Consider the following 6,054-nt stretch of genomic DNA (forward strand, 5'->3'; position numbering starts at 1 on the left):
TACAGAGACCTAGATCTGGATGTTGTAACCTTTCACATTGTTATTCCCTTTGTTGACAAACACTGTATTTTGTCAGTTTTAAAGAAAATCAAAGGTACTCAGGTTATGGGCAGAAATGTTAGAGTTTGTTCAATGTCTAAGATGTGCTGTCGCTTAGATTTAGGTTAGCACTTGGGGCTTCTTGGGAACAGTATTAGCCAGTAGAGTAGGGCTTAATCATCTCTTCAGTTAGTCTTAGGGATGCGATTTATTGAATAAGAGATTAGCACATTTTCCAACTAAGTTATCCTCAGTTTTTTTCATTTTCATATAAGTGAAACTCTTGATTAAAACAGCGAAATATTAGTTTTAAAGAAATACCTAGATTCCTTAGCTATTTTAACCACTAATCACTAATTGTTATGATTTTTGACATACTTCAGCTTGAATAGAACACTTCTTACAGATCATCCTTGCGCTTTTAACTGTGTCAGAACCTACGCGTATTCATGACCTTGGTGCTTGGTTGGGTTTTCCAGACTTTAGAGCCAGCTGCAGCCTGCGACCTTCACACTCCGGGGAACCTAGATGCAAGTGCCTCATCTTATAGCCTGGCTTGAACCTGCCTTTGCTGGTATTTTCTTTGCCTGCAAAGTTACCACCATAATTAGGTTGCCTCTTCTGTTCCTCTTTTCTCAAAGGTTCCTGGAGTTTAAAGAAAGAAGTGATACAGCTGTTGAACACAGCAGCGCATGAGTCTTTCTCTCCTAATCATCTTTCCTTGTCCTTCTCCTCTTCACTTCTTAACTTTTTTAAAAAAAGAAAACCCAAGTATTGCCTCTCCTAACTTCAGAAGAATATTTTCTTTATCTGGGACCAATATAAACTAATAATTGACATTCTTTCATCATCTTAGCATCCACCACCACACGCAACCATCTCTGATTGCTTTAGTGTTTTAAACCAAACTCACGGTTAGTTATAAAAGTCTCCATTTACACTAGAATTTGACTTCTAAATGGTACATATGTGTTCTAGAACAACCTTTTAAAAATTAACATTTAATTAGAAAACTGAACAGAGTTATTAATTAGAAATGTAAAATGTTTTTATTCAATGTGAAAGCAGTTGATCTTCTAGTGAATTTCAAAATAAACTTCTAACATTATGCCCACGATGGGCTCATTTGAGGTGTATTACTGATGGACTTAAAATTTATCAGTGTAGTGAAATTAACCTGTTGTTGCTAGGAGTGGAAATTTGACTCAGAGAGATTCTTTTTCTCTAATCTCAAGGAAGGAGAAAGAAATAGATTTTGCTATTTTTTTTAAGTGGAGGAGGAGATTTTAGTAGTATAAATGTAAAATAATAAATTGCAGGCAGTTTTTAATATGTTTATATTTATTAAAAAGATAATAGGAAATATTCACCATTTTATTGTGTTATAGTTAAGCTAAACACTTATTGTGCTGCTAAAAGTTGTATAGAGAAATATTACAATTAAAGTGACTATTCACAACCATTTATTGTCTTGATAGATCAGTAAATGCCTCTTTTAATACTAAAGGAATATTATAATTACTTAAAATTATTTTTCAGAGTTGGCAAAAACAAAACAAAAAAACAATAGTAGGCCCAGACTACCATTAGCAAATAGCAATAAAATACTAGTAGCCCATCTCATTATTAACACTTGGCAGTGGAATACTGTTAATTCATTATGTCTAACTTAAGCAGTTTCCATTGCTGTGATTTTAGTTGTTTGGCCATTGCATATTTTGACTGAATAAATCAAAAGGAGCTGTTTAAAGGAAACAAATTCCCAGCAGTGTGATTTTTCTTAGTTTTTATATGCTGATTCAGTTTCTTCTGGTTATAGGTGAATAAAACTTGTCACTTGGTAAGTGCCTAAAGCAAAAAATTGATGGTTACGTCTTTGTTTCCTTACTCTATTTTAATTTTGCTAATAAAATATATCTACATTTCTCTCTCCATTAAAACAAATTCTATAAAGTATAATTATAGCATTTGCCATAATATTGCTATTATTTAAACAATCATAAGCCTTTAAATGAAAAAAAAGTGAGGTCATAATTTTAACCTTGATTTAATACATTCTTTTTCTTTTTTTTGTCCACCCCGCCCCTCATTTTTGTTTATATTTTAATAGCTTCGTTGAGATATAATTTGCATACTATACAATTTACCCATTTAAAGTTATGGCTTTAGTATGTCCACAGAATTGTTCAGCCATCCCCGCAATTAATTTTAGAACATTTTCATTACCCCAGAAAGAAACCCACACTCCTTAGCTGCCACCTCTACAGTTCTTCCTATATAACGTATACAGTGCATTGGTTTTTATTGTACTCGCAGTTATGCAACCATCACCATAAGTGAATGATAGAACATTTTCATCACCTCGAAAAGAAACCCTGTACCCATTAGCCTCCATGCTCTCAACACCAACCAATATACAATATTACTTTCTCTGTTCTGGACCCTTAATAAAGATCAAATCATGTGGTCCTTTGTGCTGGTTTTTCTCACTTAGCTTAATGTTTTCAAGGTTCATCTGTGTTATAGCATGTATCAGCACTTCATTTCTTTTAATAGCCAAATAATATTCCATTTTGTAGATGTGCCACACTTATCCATTCATCATGTGATGGATATCTGGATTGTTTCCATTTTTGGCTTTAATGCATAATGTTGCTATGAACATTCATGTAGACATCTTGGTGTGGACATATGTTTTTATTTCTCTTGGGTATTTACCTAAGAGTGGAATTGCTAGGTCATATGGTAACTGTTTAACTTTTTGAGGAACTGCCACACTGTTTTCCAAAGCAACTACATTATTTTACATTCCTACCAGCAGTATGTGAATGTTTCCGTTTTTCCACATCCTTACCAATACTTGTTATTATCTGTTTTTTAATTATAATCATTCCAGTGAGTATAAAGTGGTATCTCATTGTGATTGTCATTTACATTTTCCTGATAGCTAATGATGTTGAGTATCCTTTTGTGTCTTTATTGACCATTTGTATATTTGTTTTGGAGAACTGTCCATTCAAATTCTTTGCCCATTTTTATTTGTCTTTTTTAATTATCAAATTGTAATAATTATGTATATATTTTAGATACATGTTCCTTTTCAGATAAATGTAAATATTTCTCTTGGATTATTTTTAAAAATTCATTTCTGCAGTATTTTTTTCCTGACGAACTTAGTTTCTTTTAGTTAGGTTCTTATAACATTTAGTATTTAGAAGCAAATGTCTTCATAAGTCTGTCATTTTTTAGCCTTGTCTATGTGCCAAGAACTTTTCATGTATTTTAACTCTGATAACAACACTGTGAAATAGCTCTGTAATCCTCATAGCTGAGGAATTTGAGGATTAAAGAAATTAATCATCTTTCCCTGGATCACACAAATAGTCAAGCTGGGCTCTTCTGCACCTCTGCAACTGGTGAGTGCATTCATCAGCCCTGGAAGGTTAGCCAGCCCTGCACTTCATAGCATCGGATTTCATGGGTCATGTTTATCTTTTCTACTAACAAAGACTTCAGTCTGGCTTCCTCATATAATTTAAGAACACTGGTTTCTCAGTTAGATCTTATTAAGCAGCACTCTACTTCTTTCTCACCCACAAGTGGAACAGACTATACTTCTCAAGCCCCCTATCTTCCAGAAATGGTTTCTCTAATCCAGGCGACAAAACTTTAAGACCAGGATCCAGCTTCAGTAGGAAATATTTAACAACCAGAAAGGTAGAACCCAATTGTAACACTTATGGATTACTATTGGACCCTAAGTCAAAGCATATCTTTTGAATCTATAGTGTTTGCTTGATTTTCTTTTTGAGAAGAACTTGTAAGGTTAAAATTGTTAGACAACAGAAAACCTAGGGCCTTTGTGTTTCTGTATAATTTTTAGGATCAGCTTTTCAATTTCTACAAAACTTAAAACAATTTTGAAAGAGGAGAAAAAAATTGGTGGACTTACACTGTCTGATTTCTAAACTTATTCTAAAGGCATTGTAAATCAGGACAGGCATAAGCACAGGCATATAAGTCAGTAGAACAGAATTGAGAGTTCGTAAGTAAAGCCTTACATTTATGGTCAGAGATTTTTTACAAAGATGCTAAAATAATTTCGTGGGAAAAGGGTATAATCTTTTCAGCAAATGGTACTAGGACAGTTGGATATCCACATGCAAAAGAATGAACGGAAACCCCAGCATCCATCATGCACACAATCAAATATTAACTTAAAATGGATCATAAACTGAAATGTGTAAGTGGTAAAACTATAAAACTTCTAAAAGAAGACATAAGAGAAAACTTCATGACCTTGGGTTAGGCAAAAGTTCTTCAATACAACACTGATAAAGAGAAGAAAAAATTGATAGACTGTCAAAAACTTTGATGCTTCAACAGATATCATTAAAAGATATTTGTACACCCATGTTCACAGCATTATTCACAATAGCCATGAGGTGGAAGCAACCAAAATATCAAATGACTGTATAACAAAATGTAGTATATACACGCAATAAAATATTACTCAGCCTAAAAAAGGAAGGAAATTTTGACACATGCTATAACATGGATGGGCTTTGAGGACATTATGCTAAGTGAAATAAACCAGTCACAAAAAGACCAGTACTGTATGAATTCCACTTATACGAAGTACCAAGAATAGTCAAACTTAGAAAGTAGAATGAAGATTTCTGGAGGCTGGAGGGAAAAAGGAAGAAGTTATTGTTTAATGGGTATAGAGTTTCATTCAGTTTTGCAAAATGAGAAGGGTTCTGTGGATGGATAGTAGTGATGGTCACACAACAGTTTATGTATAATTTTTTCTCTATGTACCTAATGCCACTGAACTGTGTATTTTGCCACAATTAAAAAAATTTAAAACCGTTAAGGAAAATAAGCCACAGACTGAGAGAAAATATTTGCAAACTATACTGCAAGTCCTGTCAAATAACTTGTATTTAGAATATATAAAGAATGCTTGCAACTCGATAATAGTAAAATAATCCTAAAAAATAGGGAAATGCTTTGAATAGAGTTTTTACTAAAGGAGAAATATAATGGTTAACACATGAAAAGATACTCAACATCATTAATCAGAATGACTATAATGAAAAAAACTAGCAATACCAAGTATTGGTGAGCACGTGAAGAAACTGGAACCCTTATGCATGGTGGGAATGTAAACTGGTACAGCCAATATGAAAAAGAGTTTGGCAGTTTCTTAAAAAGAAACTTTTTCTTAAAAAAAAAAATATATATATAAACTTACTATTATAATCGAGCAGTTTCACTCCTAGGGATTTACCCAGTGGAAGTGAAAACAATCTGTTCACACAAAGATATATGTGTATGGTAATGTTCAGGGCAGCATTATTCATAATAGCCAAAAACAATTCAAATTGCCCATGAACTGGTAAATGGATAAATAAACTGTAGTATATCCATGTAATGGAAAATTATTCATCAGCAAAAAGGAACAAACTATAGACACCTGCAATAATGATGGATAAACTTCAGAAATGTTAAGTGGAAGAAACCAGTCATAAAAGACTTCCTGTTGTATGAGTCCATTTTATAAAATGTCTATAAAAGGCAAATTTATAGAGATGGAAAGCATATCAGTGGTTGCTTAGGGCCTGGGCTGGGAGTGGGGATTAACTAAATGGGTACAAATTATCTTATTGGGGTGATTGAAATCTGAGGGATTGTAATGATGGTTGTACAATTCTAAATTTTTTATAATCATTGAATTTGTACACTTATACAAATAGGTGAATTTTATGAAATAAATAGTACTTCAATAAAGCTGTTTTTTAAAAACATGATACCTATCTCAGGGGTTCTTCTGAGGATTTATTAGAATAAGTGTCAGGTATAAACTAGGCATTCAATAGATGAAAATTATTATTTATTATTTTTCTTTTTGATATATAACAGCAGCATCTATGATTAAGACCCCAAAGTCAGCCACACAGAATCTGAAACTCCTCTTGTGAGTGAATGAGTGAGTGAGTGAGTGAGTGAGTG

At 33.0% G+C, this 6,054-nt stretch overlaps 1 protein-coding gene across 2 annotated transcripts in view; it reads left to right on the forward strand.

Annotated features, from left to right (window-relative positions):
- The window catches only part of PSEN1 (presenilin 1), a 59,526-nt gene that overhangs the window by 47,255 nt on the left and 6,217 nt on the right, over window positions 1–6,054 (forward strand). The gene's annotated exons all lie outside the window — the stretch shown is intronic.

Source organism: Pteropus alecto, unplaced genomic scaffold, assembly GCF_000325575.1.
Source record: "Pteropus alecto unplaced genomic scaffold, ASM32557v1 scaffold8, whole genome shotgun sequence".
Classification (NCBI taxonomy): domain Eukaryota; kingdom Metazoa; phylum Chordata; class Mammalia; order Chiroptera; family Pteropodidae; genus Pteropus; species Pteropus alecto.